The sequence below is a fragment of the Arachis ipaensis genome, chromosome B4 (genome assembly GCF_059453495.1).
Source record: "Arachis ipaensis isolate K30076 ecotype BB chromosome B4, ASM5945349v1, whole genome shotgun sequence".
Lineage (NCBI taxonomy): Eukaryota > Viridiplantae > Streptophyta > Magnoliopsida > Fabales > Fabaceae > Arachis > Arachis ipaensis.
This window is the reverse complement of record NC_142439.1, coordinates 52,165,371-52,190,575: the sequence shown is the minus strand read 5'-3', so window position 1 is coordinate 52,190,575 and position 25,205 is coordinate 52,165,371. Positions and strand designations below refer to the sequence as shown.

Sequence of the window (25,205 nt, the reverse complement as noted above, 5' to 3'; positions counted from 1 at the left end):
GACACTCACCTTTGTCACTAACGTTGGATTGAGCCACTATGAGCCACGTTAGTTGCCACGTTAATTACATTAACATGGAAGCTAACGTGGAGAAAAGGGATGATGAGCCAACGTTAGTGACACTTACCTTTGTCACTAACGTTGGAGATGGCTATCAATACCACGTTAGAAGTCACGTTAACCTAGTTAACGTGAACTCTAACATGGGAAGTAGGGGCATTCTGAAGCGTTAGTGACAAAGGTAAGTGTCACTAACGCTCTCGAAGATTTGGCAAGCCTACGTTAAAGGCCACGTTAACTATTCTAACGTGAACTCTAACATAGGGAGAAAGGGGAACTCTCAACGTTATTGAAAAAGGTAAACCCCAATAACGTGCGTGAAGGACCAAGAGGCAACGTTAGTGGTCACGTTGGTGCCACTAACGTTGAAGTTAACGTGGACCACTTTGGGTTTGGAACGTTAGTGAAAAAGGTGATTGTCACTAACATTCTCAACCCCACATTTTCACTTAACGTTAAGACCACTAACGCCCTAAGCTATAGTCCCTGCCTACTTCACACTTTCTCTGCAAGTAAAGCTGAGCCCACTGAAGAAGATAACTGCTTCAACTCAAGATCCAAAGGCCCATATCCAAGACTTGAAGAGCCAACTAGAAGATCAGAAGAATAGTATAAATAGAGAGAGCTTTGAACTAGAAAGAAGCTTTTGGCATTATTAGAATTACTCTCTTTATTTTTACTTTCTCTGCACTTCTAGTTTAACTTTTAGAATGTACTCTCCATCTTTGCTTTCCATTCTCAGAGCTATGAACAACTAAACTCCTTTCATTGGGTTAGGGAGCTCTGTTGTAATTTGATGGATCAATAATAGTTTTCAATATTCTTCTTCTTTCTTTTCTCTTGATCTTACTAGAAAGCTTTCAATCTTCATCCAATTGAGTAGTTATCTTGGAAAGGAAGCTATTCATACTTGGATCTCTTCTGAACCTTGGAAAAGGGATGAAGAGATCATGCTACAAAGGCTTTCTCATGTTGGACCAAATTGGGGTTTGGGCGGATATGGTGACATATAATTCTCCCAATACTTTGATTTGGAAATACATGTGGTATAATCAGTGACCACACTTCATCTCTTCTCATGAGCAATTAGACTAAGGAATTGGCTATTGATCTGATTTGAGAGATTGAATTACCAAGAAATTGGAATTCAGTCACTTAAGATTGCCAAGGAGATCAATGAATGCATTGATTGAGGAAGAGATGAAAATGAACTTGATCCGGAGAATGCAACATCTCCTAAGCCCAATGAATTCCCCATTTCTGATCTTACCCATTCTCTTTACTTTATGCCATTTACTTTCATGCTAAACTTCCCTTCCCCATTTAAGATTCTGCAATTTACTTCCCGTCATTTATTTTCTGCTATTTACTTTCCCGACATTTAATTTCCTGCAATTCTCAACACACTTTCTGCTTAGCTCAACTAGAACATTCTTCCAATTAAAGTTGCTTGACCAATCAATCCCTGTGGGATTCGACCTCACTCTACTGTGAGTTTTTACTTGACGACAATTCGGTATACTTGCCGAGGGAGATTTGTTAAGGGACAAGTTTCCGTGCATCATGGCATCGTTTCCTATTGAGGTCCTTGGCAATCTAGTGATAAAATCCATAGTGATTAGCTCCCATTTCCATTATGGTATTTCCAAGGGTTGCAGGGTTCTTGACGGCTTTTGATGTTCCACCTTCACCTTCTGACAGGTTAAACATTTTGAGACACAATCAGCTACCATTTTTTTTCAGGCCCAGCCACCAGAACGTTTGTTTCAAATCTTGATACATCTTTGTCACCCCAGGATGCATAGGAAATCTACTTTAGTGAGCTTATGCAAGAATCCTTTTTTGCAATTCTCCAGAGTTAGGCATACAAATTTCATTTTTTTACCTCTATAGACCATTACGATTTTGTCTCACAGCTTCTAGTTCTTCTGCTCCCATACGTCTCAAGATTGTCATCATTTTTGAATCCTAAACACAATCTTTGGTATATCCGGCTTGCTTACTCGAATTTAGTGATGACCCGATCGCAAGTCAATCTTATAGAACACAGTTGCACCTTTCAACTGATCCATCAAATCATCAATCCGTGAAAGTGGATACTTGTTCTTAATAGTGACCTTATTTAGCTGTCGGTAATCTACACAAAGTCTCATTCCACCGTCCTTCCTCTTTACTAGCAATACTGGAGTTTCCCAACGTGATGCATTGGGACGAATAAATTTCTTTCCAAGTAGCTCATCCAACTGCTTCTTCAATTCTGCAAGTTCCAGTGGTAACATCCGGTACGATGCTATGGAAATCGTCCAGTTCCAAGTACGGGAACAACGCTGAACTCTATCTCTCGTTGAGGTGAAACTCAGGTATGTCGTCTAGAAAAACATCAGGAAATTCCTTCACCACTCGGATTCGTTTTAAGCTTAGTTCACTGTCATTCGAGCTAGCCGCTAATAGAACGTACCCCTCACAATCACTCCTGTCTAAGGTAAGTCTTACAGAATTCAGATATAAAATTTGGGACAGAAATGGTTTAATATCTAAACTATCAGATGGAATAACAGTAGTTCTTTCAAAGCAATCATGGAAAACATGATATTTAGATAATCAATCCAGCCTTAGAATAACTTCTAGACCATATGGAGGCAAACAAATTAAATCATGTATGAAAGTCATATTCCTAACAGTAAATGGTACTTGCAGGCATACTAAGTTGGTCAAAGAATTTTGGGATGCAGGTGTATGGACAATTAAATCAAAATTTCACTCAGAGAAATCTAGTCCCAACTCACGAGCAACAGTTAAAGAAATAAAGGAATGCGATGCATTTGAGTCATACAGTACAGTTAGAAATCGATTCTTGACGTAGCACTAACCTTGGATCAGGGCGTCTGATTGTATAGCATCATTAGCAGTCATAGCAAACACTCGGCCTTGTTGCTGGGTTTATACTGGATTCCGAACAATCTTTCTTGGGTAGATCCTAGCTGTGTGTCCAGATTTCTCACAAGTAAAACAAGCGTATGTTCCGTACAGCATCCAAATCTGACATAACCATAACCATGGAGATCATAACAACTCTGAGGATAGCTGTGCCTCGCATCGATTCGTTGTTCGAAACTCGATTAAACTTTGCCTATTCGCAGTCATTATAGTCCTATCTGCACCAAACAATCAACATTAAGGTGATCAGTCTTAATATTTCAAGTAAGGCACGAACATTTCCAAAATGAGCGCTCATAGACATTCATGTCAAATGTATCTTAAAGATACCCTAACAGCGTGAGACACACAAGCAGAGTATGCAATGAAGCATAGTCAGTCCGCTCCCCAGGCTCTATTGGGAATGAACTGCTTTGATACAAAATTGTAACCACCCAACTCCCAGTATGCCATGGTCATACAAGAAGCTAAGTGTTACTAACTTGTCCTTCCTAACTATTATCTATTATTTAATATATGAGCCTCTGCCTTGTCAGAACGTTGCCAATTTTACGAGTAACTTTTTTTTATTCGCTGCGGATGATAATGTAAAAATAAACAAGCATACATTGAGAGCAATAAAAGCAAGCAAAGAGAAATATAGAAATATAGCAGATAATATACGTCATGTACACTATAACAAAACATGTAGCTTTTACACAAGATCAAGTCAGTTTACATCCTCGTCAACCTATGTAGCTAATATATACACGACACTTCCAGCGCCTGGCCTATACAAAAAGCCGCTAAACTGGCACCCAGGCTAGCCTAACCACTATATAGTTCCTAGCTCTCGGGTGTACTAACACAAGTGAGAGACTAACTAATAGATAATGTCAAACTAGAGTGTCAGCAAAAGAATACCCCTACGGCTGTCAAACTATATCTACACGTGGCCGTTCAGAAGATCGTCATGAGGCTCGCCCATCTCCTCATTCTGCTCTCTCTCTCTATCTCAGGGATCCTCTTCCTCCTCATCGTCTACAGCTACAGCTATACGCTCAGATCCACCAGAAATACTGCTGTCACTATGTACAAAACTATTCGCGAGGACAGGTCCATTTGTGTATATCGGAGCTACCCCGTCATCTGGTAGTGCCGACTCAGTAGGCTGTGGAAAGTCTAAGATTGGCTCAGGGGGAAGGTCCCACTCTGGTAGAATCACATGTACGTACTCTACAGCTATCTGGTGCTGATGCACGGAAACTTGTCCTTTAACAAATCTCCCTCGGCAAGTATACCAAATTATCGTCAAGTAAAAACTCACAATAGAGTGAGGTCGAATCCCACAGGGATTGATTGGTCAAGCAACTTTAATTGGAAGAATATTCTAGTTGAGCTAAGCAGAAATTGGGTTGAGAATTGCAGGAAATTAAATGGCAGGAAAGTAAATTGTAGAAAATAAATAATAGAAGGTAAATTGCAAAATCTTAAATGGGGAAGGGGGGTTTAGCATGAAAGTAAATAGCAGAAAGTAAAGAGAATGGGTAAGATCAGAAATGGGGAGTTCATTGGGCTTAGGAGATGTTGCATTCTCCGGATCAAGTTCATTTTCATCTCTTCCTCAATCAATGCATTCATTGATCTCCTTGGCAATCTTAAGTGATTGAATTCCAATTCCTTGGTAATTCAATCTCTCAAATCAGATCAATAGCCAATTCCGTGGTCTAATTGCTCATGAGAAGAGATGAGGTGTGGTCACTGATTATACCACATGTATTTCCAAATCAAAGTATTGGGAGAATTATATGTCACCATATCCGTCCAAACCCAATTTGGTACAACATGAGAAAGCAATTCTAGCATGATCTCTTCATTCCTCTTCCAAGGTTTAGAAGAGATCCAAGTATGAATAGCTTCTTTTCCAAGATAACTACTCAATTGGATGAAGATTGAAAGCTTTCTAGTAAAATCAAGAGAAAAGAGAGAAGAAGGATAATGAAAACTATTATTAATCCATCAAATTACAACAGAGCTCCCTAACCCAATGAAAGGGGTTTAGTTGTTCATAGCTCTGGGAATGAAAAGCATAGATGGAGAGTACATTCTGAGAATTAAACTAAAAGTTGCAGAAAAAGTAAAATACAGAGAGTAATTCTAATAATGCCAAAAGCTCCTTTCTAGTTCAAAGCTCTCCCTATTTATACTATTCTTCTGATCTTCTAGTTGGCTCTTCAAGTCTTGGATATGGGCCTTTGGATCTTGAGTTGAAGCAGTTATCTTCTTCAGTGGGCTTAGCTTTACTTGCAAAGAGAAAGTGTGAAGTAGGCAGGGATTCTAGCTTAGGACGTTAGTGGCGTTAACGTTAAGTGAAAGTTTGGGTTCGAGAACGTTAGTGAAAATCACCTTTTTCACTAACGTTCCTAACCCAAGGATGCTCCACGTTAACTTCAACGTTAGTGGCATCAATGTGACCACTAACGTTGCCTCTTGGTCCTTCGCACACATTATTGGGACTTACTTTTTCTAATAACATTGAGAATCCTCCTTTCTCCCTACGTTAGGGTTCACGTTAGTGGCTAACGTGACCTTTAACGTAGGCTTGCCACATCTTCGAGAACGTTAGTGACACTTACCTTTGTCACTAACGTTCCAAAATGCCCCTACTTCCCACGTTAGAGTTCATGTTAACTAGGTTAACGTGGCTTCTAACGTGGTATTGCTAGCCATCTCCAATGTTAGTGACAAAGGTGAGCGTCACTAACGTTGGCTCATCATCCCTTTTACTCACGTTAGCTTCCACGTTAATGTATTTAACGTGGGAGTTAACGTGGCTCATAGTGGCTCATCCCAACGTTAGTGACAAAGGTGAGTATCACTAACGTTGGCGATTCTTTGCTCCCTCCACGTTAACGTGGCAACTAACGTGGCTCAAAGTGGCTTAGCTCAACATTAGTGACAAAGGTAAGTGTCACTAACGTTGGTCATTCTTTTGTTTCCCCACGTTAGAGTCCATGTTAACTGAGTTAACGTGGCTCTTAACGTGGCCAATATGAGCTTGGTCCAACGTTAGTGACAAAGGTGAGTGCCACTAACGTTGGCTTCATTTTCTTCTTCCACGTTAACTACCACGTTAATATAGTTAACGTGGCAATTAACGTGGGCTATGATGGCTTCGAGGACGTTATTGGCGATTACTTTTCTCATTAACGTTGCAAGCTAGCTCCCCTTCCACGTTAGAGGTCACGTTAGTTAGACTAACGTGGCTGCTAACGTGATTCTTCCTTGCTTCCTTTGTCCTGAAATCAAGCAATAAAGTGCATCAAAGTTCTAGTCCAAGTTATAAGACATGCATCATCCAATTTGTCATTCAATTCATGCATAATTCTCATGAATTCATATAAAAATCACAATGTTAGCTTGAATCAAGATGTAAGTGAAATTCTACCCAAAACTTACTTATTTCCTAAGAAAGTGCATGAAACTACCCTAAAACCATAAAGAAAAGGTCAGTGAAACTGGCCAAAATGCCCTGGCATCACAACACCAAACTTAAAGCTTGCTTGTCCCTAAGCAAGCACTGGAACAAGAGAATGATGAATGAAATGACAAGATGAATGAATCATTATTATGAAAGTCATATTCTTGGTTTTATGGGTTTTCATGCATAGCAACATAGGTTCATTCCTTTACTGGCTTTCAGACCTTTATCATGCCTTGGAATACTCACCTGATTTCCCTCTTTGAGACTTTTATTTATTGATCCCTTTGTCTTTCCAAGGTTCATTTCTTCCTTAGGCTAAGTGTTCTGTGAAGGGGCGACTCTTTAAGATAAGTTTTCAGCCAACACTCCCGAACCAGTTGGTTCAAGGTGCTAGGTGTTGAAACACCCCTAAGGACTTACTCCCTCAAGTCTCTCTCCCCCATACATGCACACCACAGGCACATGGTTTGTTATTTTCTTCCCTTGAGGTCTTGGTGTCCAGCACCTCTTTGGGTTACTAAATGTTCTGTAGCAAGGTTGCTCTTGATAGTAGATTTTCAGTTGATAATCCCGGGTTAGTTAATCCAAGTTACCAAGTGATGAAGCACTCCTAAGAACTTATTCATCCAAGCAGATCCTTGGTACAAGAGCACCACAGACACATCCCTCAAGATTCAAGCCCTTGGTGCCTAGCCTTATTCTTTATTAACTTTTCTTCCTTTTTCAACTCTTATTGTTCTTTTCGTTTTTCTTATTAGGATCTTATTATTTAGCTAGTCTCATGGGGTGTGTTTCAAGCATATGATTTAGGACAGATAGTTGCCTTCCCACCTTGTTGGTGAACCAACTTAGCTAAGTGATTACTACACCACAAATCTAAGAACTTACTCCACAAATTGAATTCCACTCTGGTCTTTCATAACATCTCTTTTTATTTAGCTTAAAAAGGACAAGCATACAATAAGCAAGATGGAATTGAAAACAGGCAATTTGACTAGCAATCATAGACCTAAGTAAGGAGAATACTAAAAAAAGATTTGAAAATTCTAAACTACCATGGAAGCATGTTCTATTTCATACATGATTTTCCTTATTTAAAACTTGAAAAAGATGGGACAATGAGGGAACTCCACCACCTTTTAATCATGGGGTTGTCCATGCTCTCCCTCTTGCTTGTCCTCTTTGCGTCCACTTGTGCTTCCTTGTATCCGTGCTAGTCTGGCTCTTTTCCAGTCTTCAAGTGCCTTCCTTACTGATTCATGACTCTTCTCCACCCTTTCTCTTTCTTCTCGTGCTAACTCATCCTTCACTTCGTCATATTTTGTGATTCCTGGATGTGCTATAGGTAGCTGTCCGACTAAGTATCCGAGCCTGGCTAGCATGTTTACATGATTTCCACTTTCACTCATGTAAACCCCTTCAGAGAATGCCCTGTGCTCGTCAAAGAGTTCTGCTTGTTCTATTTGTTTTCGATGCATCTCATGTATGTGTGCACCTTGATGTGCTTGGATGTTGATTAGCTTCTGGATAGATTCTTGTTGTTCATTTTGTCTTTGTTCTATCTTGTGGAAGGATTCACCTCATTGTTTTCCTTGCTCCCATTGCTGCTCCATCATTTGCTTCTGCCACTCTTCTTGTTGATTCATCCATCTTGAGAGTGATTCCTCTTGACGGCCCATCATCTGTAATTGAAGCTCTTTATGTGCCTCTTGATTCTCCCAATATTGCCTAGATAAGCCATCAATGGCTTCTTGTAATTGGTGCATGTTCAAGGTGGCTACAGCTTGCTCCTCTGGGTTTTGCCCTTCTACAGTTTGCTGGGCTACCCTCTTTCTTATCCTTCGTTGAGGTAGGGGAGATGTAACAGCATGCATACGCCGGACAGTAATTGAGATACCAACTTTTATCCATTCGGGGATTTCATCTTCGAACACTACTGATAAACCACTATTTTATGGTTTATCTTGTGCTCAATTGAGTGGATTTTATCAACCCTTTACCCACTTATTTATAATATTTGCATGGTTTTATATTTCATTCCTGAATTTATGCTATGATTGAAAACATGCTTTTTTGATCTTATATTTGCTTATTATTAATCCTCTCTTATTACCATTAGATGCCTTGATATGTGTGTTAAGTGATTTCAGATATTATAGGGCAGGAATGGCTCAGAGGATAGAAAGGAAGCATGCAAAAGTGGAAGGAATACATGAAGTTGGAGAAATTGCTAAGCTGTCTAGCCTGACCTCTTTGCACTCAAATGGCTATAACTTTAGCTATAGAGGTCCAAACGATGCGGTTCTAGTTGCGTTGGAAAGCTAACGTTCGGGGCTTCGATTTGATATTTAATATGCTATAGTTTCCCTGATTCTAGGTGACGCGACCGCGTGATCCATGCGGCCATGTCGCAGTGACGGAAATCCAGCATGGTTGAATTCGAGACCAGCAAATTCTGGGCTATTTCTGACCCAGTTTACGGCCCAGAAAACACAGATTAGAGGCAATAAAGTGGGGGAATGCATCCATTCATAAGAAGGCTCTCATATTCACAATTTTAGGAGTAGATGTAGTTTTTAGAGAGAGAAGTTCTCTCATCTCTCTTATGATTAGGATTTAGGACTTCTCTTAGTTTTAGGAGTGACTCTCAATCCAGGTTCAATGTTCTTTTATTTATTTTCTCAATTTTGTTTATGACTCTCTATGTTTAGATTGATTTTCTATTTAATATATTTTGAGGTATTTCAGACTTATGATTGCTTTCTTTTACTTATATAAGTAATTTGGATTTTTCCTTTTTGGCTTTGGTTGAGTCATTGGTAACTCTTGAGTTATCAAACTCATTGTTGATTGAAAATTGAAATTCTTCAAGAATTACTTCGAGATCCAATAACTCTAAATTTTCCCAAGGAAAGACTGGGACTTGAGGATTCGAATTAATTCGTCCACTTAACTTAACTTCATAGCTAGAGGTTAACAAAGTGGGAGAAAAATCCATTCTCATCACAATTGATAAGGATAACCAGGATAGGACTTCCGGTTCTCATACCTTGCCAAGGGTTTATTTTACAATTATTTATTTATTTTTATTGCTTGAAAATATACCTGTGCGCATTGCCCAAACTTCCAAAACCCCAATTTACAAACTCATAACCAATAATAAGAACATACCTCCCTGCAATTCCTTGAGAAGTGATGCCAGGGCATCTTGGCCAGTTTCACTGACCTTTTCTTTACTGTTTTTAGGTTAGTTTCATGCATTTCTTTAGGAAATAAGCTAGTTTTGGGTAAATATTCACTTATGCCTTGACTCAAGCATACATTGTGCGTTTTACATGATTTCATGAGGATTTCGCATAAGTTTAGTGACAAATATTATGTTTCATTACTCATGACTTGGACTAGAGCTTTGATGCACTTTGTTGCTTGATTTCAGGACCAAAAAGAAGAAAGAAAAGGGGAGGTAACTTGCAAAGATTAATGAGAAAAGTGATTGCCAATAACACTCTCAAAAAAAAAAAGCCATCAATGCCCACGTTAGAGAGTCACGTTAACCAAGTTAACGTGAACTCTAACGTGGAGAAAAGAAGTTGAGCCAACGTTAGTGACACTCAACATTGTCACTAACGTTGGCAATTACTCATAAGTGGCCACGTTAGAAGCCACGTTAACCTAGTTAACATGGTCTCTAACGTTAAGGGGGAGGGAGAGAAGCCAACGTTAGTGACACTCAACATTGTCACTAACGTTGGCCTATGGTGCTAAGTACCACGTTAACTCCCACGTTAACTTGGTTAACGTGGGAACTAACGTAGAGGATGAAGAATTGTCGACAACATTAGTGACACTCAACGTTGTCACTAACGTTGAAGCAACCACACAACCCCCAAGAGTCACGTTAACTTCCACGTCAACTTGGTTAACGTGGAAGCTAACGATGAGAAATGAAGGATGAGCCAACGTTAGTGACACTCAACATTGTCACCAACGTTGGGATAGCTAAAAGATGGCCACGTTAGAAGCCACGTTAACCTAGTTAACGTGGACTCCAATGTGAGATCTAGGGGCACATTGGAACATTAGTGACAATGTTGAATGTCACTAACGTTCTCGAAGGATGGTAAAGGCCACGTTAGAAGCCACGTTAACCTAGTTAACGTGAGCTTTAACGTGAAGCAAGAAGGGGCACACTGGAACGTTAGTGACAATGTTGAGTGTCACTAACGTTCTCGAAGGTTGACAAGGCAACGTTAAAAGCCACGTTAACCTAGTTAACGTGGGTTTTAACGTGAGGCAAAAGGGGTGCATTGGAACGTTAGTGACAATGTTAAGTGTCACTAACGTTCCCGAACTTGGACTTTCACTAAATGATTAACACTCCTTACCTCCTGAGCTTAAGTCTCTGCCCACTCCGCACTTTCTCTTTGCAAGTAAAGCCAAGCCCAAATAAAGAAAGGAACCGTTTCAAACTCAAGATCCAAAGGCCCAAAACTTGAAGAGTGAACTAGAAGCTGAGAAGAGTAGTATATATAGGAGTAGCTTTGAATTGTAAAAGAGTTCTGGAGGCTGAAGAACCACTCTCTGTATTTTACTTTCTTTGCAATTTCTAGTTCTATGATGTATTCTCCATCTTTGTTTTCATTTTCAAGGGCTATGAACAACTAAACCCCTTTCATTGGGTTAGGGAGCTCTGTTGTAATTTGATGGATCAATACTAATTTTCATTGTTCTTCTTCTATTTTTCCTCTTGATTTTACTTGAAAGCTTTCGATCTTCATCCAATTGAGTAGTTATCTTGGAAGAGAAGCTATTCAAACTTGGATCTCTTTTGAACCTTGGAAGAGGAATGAAGAGATCAAGCTAGAAATGCTTTCTCATGCTGGACCAAATTGGGTTTGGATGGGTATGTGACTATAACCCTCTCAATACTTGGTTTGGGAAATGCATGTGGTATAATCAGTGACCATACTTCATCTCTTCTCATGAGCAATTGACCAAGGAATTGGCTATTGATCAAGATTTGAGAGATTGAATTGCAAGGAATTGCAATTCAATCACTTAAGATTGCCAAGGAGATCAATGAGTGCATTGATTGAGGAAGAGATGAAAATGAACTTGATCCGGAGAATTGCAATATCTCCTAAGCCCAATGAACTCCCCATGTCTAATCTTACCCATTCTCTTTAATTTCTGCGAATTACTTCTATGAGCAAATCCCCCATTCCCATTTATAATTCTGCAATTTATTTTCAGTCATTTACTTCCAGTCCTTTAATTCTAGCATTTACTTTTCTGTTATTTACATTCCCGCCATTTTATTTTCTGCAGCTCTCAACCCAATTTCTGGATTCGCTCAACTAGAACATTCTTCTAATTAAAGTTGCTTGATCAATCAATCCCTGTGGGATTCGACCTCACTCTATTGTGAGTTTTTACTTGACGACAACTTCGGTACACTTGCCGAAGGAAGATTTTTTGAGAGACAAGTTTTCCCCGCATCAAGTTTATGGCGCCGTTGCCGGGGATTGATTGTGCATCAACAATGATTAGATTGGAAGATCACTAGATTGAGCATTTTATTTTGTGAATTTCATTTTTTGTTTGAGTGATTTACTTTTTGTTTTAGCTAAACTTCTTCCCTTCTCCATCTACTCTTTTGTTTTTCTTTGTTATTTTCAATTCTGTTTGCTAACCCACTAACTCTTTGATATATTGCATCACCCACAACTAACAATAACTCTGACACAACTACTGTCTGCACCTATTTTCTCTGCTTGTACTTGTTGGTTGTATGACAGGGAGAAGAAGCGGGGCGTCAACTTCCTTTGATTCTGCACCAGAGAGAACCTTTCCTTAGACTAAGGAGAGAGGCAAGAGGAAAATGAGTAGTTGGTACTGAAGAAGAAGAGGAATAGTTTGAGGAGTACTTTGAACCAAACATGGAAGAAAACATGGAAAATCATCATGAAGAAGAGACTCACAACCATGGCAGAGGAGGTGGAGCAAATCATGCTGGGGAGGATAGAAGAGTTTTGGGCTCTTACATTAATCCAAACCCAGGCAATTGTGGAAGTAGCATCCAAAAGCCAACAATCCATGCCAACAACTTTGAACTTAAACCACAGCTCATCACCCTTGTTCAGAACAACTGTTCGTTTGGAGGAGGTGTTCAAGAAGATCCCAACCAACATTTGACCACCTTCCTGAGAATATGTGACACAGTGAAATCTAATGGTGTTCATCCTGACGCCTATAGATTGCTCTTATTTCCCTTCTCACTCAGAGACAAGGCAGCCAAGTGGCTGGAATCCTTCCCAAAGGAGAGCTTGACAACATGGGAGGATGTGGTGAACAAATTCTTAGCAAGATTCTACCCTCCTCAACGAATCAATAGGCTGAGAGCTGAGGTTCAACCTTCAGGCAACAGGATGGTGAGACTCTGTATGAAGCATGGGAGAGGTTCAAAGACTTAACAAGGAGGTGTCCACCTGACATGTTCAACGAATGGGTCCAGCTGCACATTTTCTATGAAGGGCTCCCTTATGAGTCAAAGAAGGCAGTAGACCATTCATTTGGAGGGTCCTTGAATAAGAAGAAGACCATTGAGGAAGCCATAGATGTTATTGAAACAGTAGCAGAAAATGACTACTTCTATGCTTCCAAAAGAGGGAACACAAGAGGAGTGATGGAGCTAAACAATGTAGATGCTCTGTTGGCCCAAAACAAGCTCATTACCCAGCAGCTTGCTGACCTCACGAAGAAGATGGAGATGAACCAAGTAGCAGCAATCTCCACTTCATCAACAACACAAGAAGGAGTAAACCAAGAAGCAGAAGGGAGTCAGGAGCAAGCCAACTACATTGGGAATTCACCAAGGAAAAACTATGATCCATACTCCAAGACTTACAACCCTGGATGGAGAAATCACCCGAACTTTGGGTGGGGAAGTGAGCAAGATCAAAACCAAGACCAGAGATGTTACAACTCTAACAACAATGTAGCTCACCAACAATTCACCCAGAGGACATCTCAACACCCCCACAACAACACTTCTCCACATACTTATCAAAACCAAAACAGCACATCTGCTCCGAACCATTCATCAATTGATGACAGGCTCTCTAAGATTGAAGCCTTACTTGAAGGAATATGCCATGAGATTCAAGAAAATAAGGTGTTCAAAGAGGAAGTGCGAGCCAATATTAAGAACCAGGGAGAAACCATTAGGAAGATGGAATTCCAGGTGGGATATTTAGCTGAGAAGATTCCCAAATCTACTGATAGCTTCCCAAGTGACACGGAGAAAAACCCCAAAGGAGAAGCAAAGAAAGTAAGATGGGAAGATTGCAAAATGGTCACTACAAATGATCAAGAAATTGAAGACAAGCAAGGCAAAATGTGCAAACAACCTGAAGACAACTCAACAAAGGAGGAGGATAGAGATCACAAAGAACCAGAAATCTCACAACAAGAGCTGCTGCAGCTTTATGCACCATTCCCTCAACTGCTCAATGGTGCTGTGGGAAAGAGGATATACTCAAGGTTCCTAGACTTGTTTGCATCTCTGCACGTGAACATACCATTCATCAAGGCAATTCAACAAATGCCTGCATTCATCAAGTATATGAAGGAACTTCTTCCCAGGAAAAGCTCACTCAAGGGAGGGCAGACTATAGTGATGAACAAGGAATGTAGTGCCCTTATTCAACCTGAGTTGCCTACAAAAAGAAGAGACCCAGGAAGTTTTCATATACCTTGTGCCATAGGAGAAAACATGTTCGACAGAGCACTATGCGATTTAGGGGCCAGCATCAATTTACTGCCCTTATCCCTGGTGAAGAGGCTGCAAATCAATGAGATAATGCCCACAGATGTCATTATCAGATTGGCTGACAAAAATCAAAAGCAAGCAATAGGAGTAGTGGAAAATGTGTTGCTAAAGGTTGGGAAGTACTTTCTCCCAACAGACTTTGTCATTCTGGACATGGAAGAAAGTCACACTCACCCAATCATATTGGGAAGACCATTTCTAGCTACGGCCAGAGCACTTATCGATGTAGAGAAAGGGGAGCTAACATTGAGAATCCATGATGAACGACTCAGCTTCAATGTTTTCAAACTCTCACAAGAAACAAATCAAGAGGACAAGGAACTAAGCATAAATGATATTGAGACACTGAAGGAGGAAACAAGTACTGAAGCACAGCCAGTTCATTCTGAGACCCCCTTAACTGACAAACAAGGAAAACAGCAATTGCCACAGCTCAAGGAAAAGTTGGAGGATCCCAAACCTCTAGAGGCAGGTGAAGACAGCATCACAACTCCTTGGAGAAAAGAGGTCACCAAGGGAAAGGCAACCTCAAAAGAAACAAAGAAGAAGGTACCAAGGAGATGGAGGAACAAGAAGATCCCTACGGAAGACTTCTCTCCAGGGGATAGAGTTGTCTCAGCTTACTTCCCAGATATTCCTCCTAATCTCCCTACTGTGCCATCTCAATTACCTAAGGTCTTCACTATCAACAGAGTTCTTTCCCTGGAATATGTGGAGATCATTGATCCAACCAATGGATACAAGTCCACAGCAAGAGGGGAGGACTTTAAGCACTACCAACCACCGTGATGAAAGAAAAACGTCAAGCTAGTGACGCTAAAGAAGCGCTTCATGGGAGGCAACCCATGTTTTATATGCTTTCAAAAGATTATGAATAAGTCTATCTTTATGAGCTTTAATCCAAACTTAACGAACAATTGGTGAAAATCTTTTTATGCAGAATATAGTGAGGAACAAGTTTGGTGTTCAAAGCAAACCAGGTTGCATGCTAGTCTTGGGAGCTTTGAACACAAAACTTTTCATCACATTGCTTCAAACTAAGTTTGGTGTCACCTCATGGTGCCACCAAAATGCATATAAGGAACCACCAATAGTTAGTTAGTTAGTTGAAATTCATAAATAAACAATCAAAACCTTTCTTTCCTTTATTTCTAGCCGTAGAGTTTGAATTTTTTTAATTATTAATTTCCTTATTTCAAATCTTTATAGGAAAGGAAAAGAAGCATAAAAAGGGATTGATGGGACAATTAAATGGGGGAGATTTCGCCACTTAAAGAAGAGGGGTTAACACTTGTTCTAAAGAGAGAATACGTTGGAAAATGTTGCCATGCAACATTGAAAAAAGGGACCCTTAGAAGACCGAGCAATCCCCATCATAAAGTGATGATCCTTGTCTTCTAGCCATGCATAACCCCAACCGTCCATCAAGTGACCACTTCATCAATCTACACCCTCCATTCTCTCACAACTTCTCTATATAAACAACCCTTGTCCATACCACCCTTCATTGTCATCACACACCTTCACCACTCTTCATTTCGGTACAATACACCCCCTATCCAATTATAAACATTCCTCCCCTCACTCTCCTCATTGCCATAAAACCCTAAACAACCAAAAGTCTCCACAACCTTACCACCTTCACATATTAAATCATCATTCATGGCATCTTCAAGTTCTAAGAGAAGGGAGGGGAAGGAACCCATGGAAGAACACCCATATGATGAGAAGAGGTTTAGAAGCTTGCATCATGCATTGCAATACGGGTGGATGGTTGATAAGGAAATCATTTATGAGCTGGGATTTCAAGTTAAGAAGACTGAATGCCCCGAAATCACAGAGAAGGTAGAAAGGAGAAGATGGGAGCTCCTCACTGACCCGGTCACTAAGGTGAATGCAAATCTCATAAGAGAATTTTATGCAAATGCAGTCAGGTATGATAAGAAAGATGAGTCATATACAAGCTTTGTGAGAGGAACAATGGTGGATTTTGGTCCCATGAGTGTAATGAGGGCATTGAAGCTACGGTCTATACCATTTGAAGAAGAAAGTTACCACTCAAGATTGGACAACAATCCCAATTATGACCAGCTTTTACTAGACCTGTGTGTACTAGGAGCTGACTTGGAAAGGGGTGCAGAAAATAAACCAAAGTTCATTAAGAGAACAGATCTCACTCCTGAAGCTAAGGGGTGGTTCGAGCTAGTGAGGATGTCTATTCTCCCAGCTGCAAACAACTCGAAGGTGAATCTCGAGAGAGCAACAATGTTGCATTGTATACTCAAGGGAGGAAAAATCAAAGTTCATGAGATCATAGCTCAAGGAATTAGAAAGATGGCAGAGAAAAGTGACTCAAGAGGAATATTAGGTTACCCCAGCACCATTTACCGAATATGCAAGAAAGCTAGAGTGGTTTTTGAAGATGAGGACCCCGTTTGGATAAAGGAAGGCATTCCAATAACGGTCTGAAGGATGAATGCTGCAGCACTCCCCCTGCCTCAACGGAAGCAAAGAAAGAGGACAGCTCCTCAAGTAGTTGAAGGACAAGTCTTAGAGGGACAAGCACCACAGACCTTGGACATGCACCAATTACAGGAAGCCATTGATGGCTTATCTAGACAATATTTGGAAAGTCAAGGAGCACAAAAAGAGCTTCAACTACAGATGATGGGGCAGCAAGATGAGTGGCAAAGGCAAATGATGGAACAGCAATTAAGCCAAGGACAACAATGGGGAGAAGCATTCAACAGAATGGAACAAAGGCAAAACGAGCAACAAGAATCCACCCAGAGGCTAATCAACATCCAAGCACATCAAGGGGCACACATACATGAGATGCATCGAAGACAAATAGAATAGGCAGAACTATTGGACGAGCAAAGGGCATTTGCAGAAGGAGTTTACATGAGTCAAACAGGACATCAGATAAATACTCAAGCCAGGCTCGGCTACTTAGTGGGACAGCTGCCAATATTGCATCCAGGAATAGCCAAGTATGATGAAATGAAGGATGAATTAGCACGAAGGGAAAGACAAAGGGTGAAAGAGGGTCATGAGTCAGTGAGGAAGGCACTTGATGTTTGGAAGCAAGCAAGATTGGCACGGATGCAAGGAAATGCAAGAGGAAACAAGGAGGACAAGCAAGGAAAAGATCGTGGACACCCACAACAGTAAAAGGTGGTGGAGTTCCTTCTTTGTTCCATCTTTCTCCGTGTTTTAAATAAGGAAGATCTTGTATGAAATAGAACTTGCTTCCATGTTATGTTTAAACCTTTTTCAAATTATGTTATTTTTAGTTTTTGGTATTGAAGAGAGTCTATGTGCAATGGTCTTTATGTCACTGCATCATTACTTAACCTACTTGTAAGCTTGTCCCTTTTTATCAAATGAAGAAGAGAATGTTTATGTTCTTAAAAGACCAGAGTGGAGTTCATATTGTGGAAGTGCATTCATGAATCTTTGGGGTAGTCATAAGTTAGCTATGTTGGTTCAACCACAAGGCTAGGAGGACAACTATCTATCCTGAATACTTTGCTTTGGATACACTCATGAGACTAAGTTAATAACAAGATCCTAATAAGAGAAAAGGGAAAGAATAATGGAAGTGAAAAACAAAAGAAAAAGAGTAAGCAATAAGGCTAGGCATCAATGGTTTTAATCTTGAGGCAAGTGTCTGTGGTGCTCCTGTGTGAGGGATCTACTTGGATGAATAAGCTCTTAGGGGTGCTTTATCACTTGGTAACTTGGGTTAACTAACCCGGGATTATCAGCTGAAAATCCACTATCAAGAGTAACCCTCACTACAGAGCATTTAGCAACCCAAAGAGGTGTTGGACACCAAGGTCTCAAGAAAAGAAAATAAATAAACTATATGCTTGTGGTGTGTATGTATGGGGGAGAGACTTGAGGGAGTAAGTCCTTAGGGGTGCTTCAACACCTAGCACCTTGAACCAACTGGTTCGGGAGTGTTGGCTGAAAGCTTATCTTAAAGAGTTGCCCCCTTACAGAGCACTTAGCCTAAATAACACAAATAACCCTTGAAATAACAATAAAAGGATCAATGAATAAAAGTCTCATGAGATATAAACAAAGTACGTGTTTAGGGACATGATAAAGGTCTGAAAGCCAGTAATGGAATGAACCTAAGTTGCTATGCATGAAACCACCATAAAATCAGTAATATGACTTCCACAAGAATGACTCATTCCTCTGGATATTCCATTCATCATTTTCTTGTTCTAGTACTTGCTTAGGAACAAGCAAGCTTTAAGTTTGGTGTTGTGATGCCAGGGCATCTTGGCCAGTTTCACTGACCTTTTCTTTACTATTTTTAGGTTAGTTTCATGCATTTCTTTAGGAAATAAGCTAGTTTTGGGTAAATATTCACTTATGCCTTGACTCAAGCATACATTGTGCATTTTACATGATTTCATGAGGATTTCGCATAAGTTTAGTGACAAATATTATGTTGCATTACTCATGACTTGGACTAGAGCTTTGATGCACTTTGTTGCTTGATTTCGGGACCAAAAAGAAGCAAGAAAAGGGGAGGTAACTTGCAAAGATTAATAAGAAAAGTGATTGCCAATAACACTCTAAAAAAAAAAAGCCATCAATGCCCACGTTAGAGAGTCACGTTAACCAAGTTAACGTGAACTCTAACGTGGAGAAAAGAAGTTGAGCCAACGTTAGTGACACTCAACATTGTCACTAACGTTGGCAATTACTCATACGTGGCCACGTTAGAAGCCACGTTAACCTAGTTAACGTGGCCTCTAACGTTAAGAGGGAGGGAGAGAAGCCAACGTTAGTGACACTCAACATTGTCACTAACGTTGGCCTATGGTGCTAAGTACCACGTTAACTCCCACGTTAACTTGGTTAACGTGGGAACTAACGTAGAGGATGAAGAGTTGTCGACAACGTTAGTGACACTCAGTATTGTCACTAACGTTGAAGCAACCACACAACCACCAAGAGTCACGTTAACTTCCACGTCAACTTGGTTAACGTGGAAGCTAACGATGAGAAATGAAGGATGAGCCAACGTTAGTGACACTCAACATTGTCACTAACGTTGGGATGGCTAAAAGATGGCCACGTTAGAAGCCACGTTAACCTAGTTAACGTGGACTCCAACGTGAGACCTAGGGGCACATTGGAACGTTAGTGACAATGTTGAATGTCACTAACGTTCTCGAAGGATGGCAAAGGCCACGTTAGAAGCCACGTTAACCTAGTTAACGTGAGCTTTAACGTGAAGCAAGAAGGGGCACACTGGAATGTTAGTGACAATGTTGAGTGTCACTAACGTTCTCGAAGGTTAACAAGGCAACGTTAAAAGCCACGTTAACCTAGTTAACGTGGGTTTTAACGTGAGGCAAAAGGGGTGCATTGGAACGTTAGTGACAATGTTAAGTGTCACTAACGTTCCCGAACTTGGACTTTCACTAAATGATTAACACTCCTTACGCCCTGAGCTTAAGTCTCTGCTCACTCCGCACTTTCTCTCTGCAAGTAAAGACAAGCCCAAATAAAGAAAGGAACTGCTTCAAACTCAAGATCCAAAGGCCCAAGACTTGAGGAGTGAACTAGAAGCTGAGAAGAGTAGTATATATAGGAGTAGCTTTGAATTGTAAAAGAGTTCTGGAGGTTGAAGAACCACTCTCTGTATTTTACTTTCTTTGCAATTTCTAGTTTTATGATGTATTCTCCATCTTTGTTTTCATATTCAAGAGCTATGAACAACTAAACCCCTTTCATTGGGTTAGGGAGCTCTGTTGTAATTTGATGGATCAATACTAATTTTCATTGTTCTTCTTCTATTTTTCCTCTTGATTTTACTTGAAAGCTTTCGATCTTCATCCAATTGAGTAGTTATCTTGGAAGAGAAGCTATTCAAACTTGGATCTCTTTTGAACCTTGGAAGAGGAATGAAGAGATCAAGCTAGAAATACTTTCTCATGCTGGACCAAATTGGGTTTGGATGGGTATGAGACTGTAACCCTCTCAATACTTGGTTTGGGAAATGCATGTGGTATAATCAGTGACCATACTTCATCTCTTCTCATGAGCAATTGACCAAGGAATTGGCTATTGATCAAGATTTAAGAGATAGAATTGCAAGGAATTGCAATTCAATCACTTAAGATTGCCAAGGAGATCAATGAGTGCATTGATTGAGGAAGAGATGAAAATGAACTTGATCCGGAGAATTGCAACATCTCCTAAGCCCAATGAACTCCCCATCTCTAATCTTACCCATTCTCTTTAATTTCTGCGAATTACTTCCATGAGCAAATCCCCCATTCCCATTTATAATTCTGTAATTTATTTTTAGTCATTTACTTCCAGTCCTTTAATTTTGGCATTTACTTTTCTGTTATTTACATTCTTGCCATTTTATTTTCTGCAACTCTCAACCCAATTTCTGGATTCGCTCAACTAGAACATTCTTCTAATTAAAGTTGCTTGATCAATCAATCCCTGTGGGATTCGACCTCACTCTATTGTGAGTTTTTACTTGACGACATCTTCGGTACACTTGCCGAAGGAAGATTTGTTGAGAGACAAGTTTTCCCCGCATCAAGAAGACGACCCGAGGTTTAAATACTCGGTTATCAATTTTAAAGGGGTTTGTTACTTGTGACAACCAAAACGTTTGTACGAAGGGATTTCTATCGGTTTAGAGACTATATCTACAACGCGACTGTTTTTATGAAATTCTTTACTGGCAAAAATCCTAACGTCAACTACCCCGGCCCTGTCACACAGGCGGAAAATGGTGCTGGGATAGCCTAACCTTCCTCCAGAATCACTTTTCTCAGCCATCTTCCTAATGCCTTGGGCTATGAGCTCGTGCACTTTGATCTCTCCCCCTTTAAGTATGCATTGCACCATTGTTGCTCTCTTAAGATTCACCTCTGAATTGTTTCCGACAGAAAGGATGGATCTCCTTACAATTTCGAACCATCCCTTTGCTTCAGGGGTGAGATCACCTCTTTTAATAAATTTGGGTTTTCCATTGGGATCTCTCATCCAGTCTGCCCCTTGTATGCAGATATCTTTCACAATCTGGTCATAATTAGGATTACCATCTATTCGAGATTGATAACTCTCTTCCTCAAATGGTATAGTTCGTAGCTTTAGCACTCTCATGATGCTCATGGGACTAAAATCCACCGTCACTCGTCTCACAAAGCTTATATAAGACTCCTCTTTCCTATCATACCTCACCACATTTGCGTAGAACTCTCTCACGAGCGTTGCATTTATTCTTGCAGTGATCGGATCGGTGAGGAGCTCCCATCTTCTTTTTTCTACCTTCTCTGTGATTTCGGGGCACTCAGTTTTCTTGACTTGAAAGCCTAGCTCATATATGATCTCCTTATCAGCCATCCATCCAAATTGGAGTGCATGATAAAAAGTTCTAAACTTCTTTTCATCGAAAGGGCATTGCTCCATAGGCTCCTTCCCCTTTCTTCTTTTAGAGCTTAATGATGCCATGAGTGACTTTTGAAAAGTGAAGGTGTTGAGGTTAGTGATGAGTGGTGGAATTCGGTTGGGTTTGGATAGGGCGTGGCTTAGAGAGTTGTACTTCGAGAGTGAGCAGTTTGAAGAAGTGGTTGCTGGAATGTGAAGGGAAGTACGGACTAGGACTCACTTATATAGGAAAATGATGAGTGAATGAAAGGTGTGGACTGATGGGGTGGTTGTGTGATGGACGGATGGGGTTTAGCATGGGATGAGCACAAAGATCATCACTTTATGATGGTGTTGGTTCAGTTTCCAAGCTTGTTCTTTTTCCAATGTTGCATGGCAACAATTCCCAATGCAATCCCCTTGGAGACACGTGTACAATCCTCTCCTTTTGTGGTAGCCGAACCCTTCAACTGTCCCATCAATTTTCCTACAAAATAAAAGAAATATGATTAAAAGAAAACTTGTGGAAAGTGGCAGCAAAATTAAAAGAATAACTACTTTTTAAAGTTTTTGTTTCTAACTACTAAGTGCTGTTCATGAGTGCACACCAACTGACTAACTCAACATCCATGTATGCAACATTGGCAACACCAAACTTAGTTTGGTGCCATGTGGTGTAAAATATTTGTTCAAGGCCCCTAAGAGTGACATGATATGGGTTATATTTATGTTCTCTTAGTGTGCCTTGAACACCAAACTTGTTCCTCACTATATGTTGCACAAAAGGATTCATTCAAGTGCATGTCAAGTTGAGTTAAAATCCCTGAACCTTGCTTTATTAACTACTTTTAAAAGCATGTAAAACATGGGTTGCCTCTCATGGAGCGCTTCTTTAGCGTCACTAGCTTGATGTTCTGCCTTTGTCATGGTGGTTGGTAATGCTTCAGATCTTCCGCTCTTGCAGTAAAACTATATCCATTGGCTTCATCAATGATCTCCACATGTTCTAGGGAGAGAACTTTGTTGATGGTGAAAACCTTAGGTAACTGAGATGGGATGGTGGGGAGATGAGGTGGGATATCTAGGAAGTAAGCTGAGATCATTTTATTCCCTGGAGAGAAATATTCTGTAGGGATCTTTTTATTCCTCCATCTCCTTGGTACTTTCTTCTTTGTTTCTTTTGCTGTTACCCTGCTCTTTGTGGTCTCTTTCCCTAGGGAGATTTTGTTGCTGGTCTCATATGATTCTAGTGGTTTTGGCTCCACTTGAGTTTCCTTTAGCTGTGACAGCTGCTGATTCTCTTGTTCATCACCCAAAGGAATTCCAAGGTGTACAGCTTGTGCTTCAATGCTTTTTTCTCCCACCATTGCTCTCTCATGCTCTGCCCTTAGTTCCTTGCCTTCCTGACTTGCTTCTTGTGAGGGTTTGAAGACGTTGAAAGTGAGTTGTTCGTCATGTATCCTCAGTATTAGCTCTCCTCGCTCCACATCTATGAGCGCTTTGGCTGTATCTAAATGGTATTCCCAATATGATTGGGTGAAGGTGACTTTCTTCCATTTTCAGTATGACAAAGTCTGTGGGAAGGAAGTAGTTCCCAACCTTCACCAGCACATTTTCAACCACTCCAATTGCTTGTTTTTGAGTTTTGTCCGCCAACCTGATGACTACATCTGTGGGCATCAGCTCATTGATTTGCAGCCTCTTCATAAGGGATAAAGGCATTAAGTTGATGCTTGCTCCCAGATCACAGATTCCTTTGTCAAACATTGTTTCTCCTATGGCACAGGGGATGTGAAAAGTCCCTGGGTCCTTCCTTTTTGTAGGCAGCTCTGGTTGAATGAGAGCACTGCACTCCTTGTTCATCACTATGATTTGTCTTCCCTTGAGTGAGCTTTTCCTGGTCAGCAGCTCCTTCATATACTTGATGTATGAGGGCATTTGTTGGAGAGCCTTGATGAATGGTATGTTTACATGGAGGGATGCAAATATGTCAAGAAACCTTGAGTATATTCTCTTCTCTACACCACCATTTAGTAATTGGGGAAAGGGTGCATAGAGCCTCAGCAACTCTTTCTGCGTAATTGTGGTTTCCTGAGGATTCTCTTCCTGCTTTCCTGCTGATGTATCTTCAGATTGTTCTAATGGTTTGTTTAGCTCTTCCTCAGTCTCCTTATCACTTATAGTAACCATCTTGCAATCTTCCCATCTGACTTTCTTTGCTTCACCTCTCGGATTTTTCTCTGTGTCACTTGGGAAGCTATCAGTAGGTTTGGGAATCTTCTCAGATAGGTATACCACTTGAAATTCCAGCCTCTTGATGGTGTCTCCCTGATTCTTGATATTGGCTCGCACCTCCTCTTTGAACACCTTGTTATCTTGAATTTCCTTGCATATGCCTTCAAGTAGGGTTTCAATCCTGGAGAGTCTATCTTCAAATGATGGTGAGTTGAGATTGGAGGGGTGAGAAGGGCCATTTTGACTTTGGTATGGATGTTGAGGTGTGTTGTTAGGTGGGTACTGATATGATCTCTGTGTGGAATATTGGTGAGTTGCATTGTTGCTGGGGTTGTGGCGTCTCTGATGTTGGCCTTGATCCTGTTGATTTCCCCACCCAAAGTTTGGGTGGTTCCTCCAACCAGGATTATATGTTTTGGAGTATGGGTCATGGTGCTGCGTGGGTGAATTTCCAATGTAGTTGGCTTGTTCCTGATCACCCTCTGCCTCTTCATTCACTCCTTCTTGAGTTGCTGCTGAAGTGGTGATTGCTGCTACTTGATTCCTCTCCATCTTCTTGGTGAGGTCAGCTAAATGCTTGGTAATCATCTTGTTTTGAGCTAGCAGTTCATCCATGTTGTTCAGCTCCATCACTCCTCTAGTGTTGCCTCTTTCAGAAGCATAGAAATAGTCATTCTCAGCTACAGTCTCAATGACATCTATGGCTTCTTCAATGGTCTTCTTCTTGTTCAGAGATCCCCCAGATGAGTGGACTACTGCCTTCTTTGATTCATATGAAAGACCTTCATAGAAAATGTACAACTGCACCCATTCATTGAACATATCTGGTGGGCATCTTCTTGTCAGGTCCTTAAACCTCTCTCATGCTTCATATAGAGTCTCACCATCTTGCTGCCTAAAGGTTTGTACCTCAGCTCTCAACCTATTGATCCGTTGAGGAGGATAGAATCTTGCCAATAATTTGTTCACTACATCTTCCCAGGTTGCTAAACTCTCCTTTGGAAGGGATTCCAGCCATTTAGATGCTTTGTCCTTGAGTGAGAAAGGGAACAGAAGTAGTCTATAAGTGTCAGAATGAACACCATTAGACTTCACAGTATCGCATATCCTCAGGAAGGTGGTTAGATGTTGATTGCGGTCTTCTTGGACACTTCCTCCGAATGAAAAATTGTTCTGAACAAGGGTGATGAGCTGTGGCTTTAGTTCAAAGTTGTTGGCATGTATGGTTGGCCGTTGGATGCTACTTCCACAGTTTCC

General features: G+C 40.6%; 2 non-coding genes across 2 annotated transcripts; one reads left to right on the top strand and one right to left on the bottom strand.

The window, feature by feature from the left end:
* Positions 1-12,852: 12,852 nt before the first annotated feature.
* On the bottom strand, positions 12,853-12,955 carry LOC148567565 (small nucleolar RNA R71). Its single transcript, XR_015882875.1, has one exon. It is a non-coding gene; the product is annotated as a small nucleolar RNA R71 (small nucleolar RNA).
* An 11,810-nt stretch (positions 12,956-24,765) lies between these two features.
* On the top strand, positions 24,766-24,872 carry LOC148567564 (small nucleolar RNA R71). Its single transcript, XR_015881706.1, has one exon. It is a non-coding gene; the product is annotated as a small nucleolar RNA R71 (small nucleolar RNA).
* Positions 24,873-25,205: the final 333 nt, after the last annotated feature.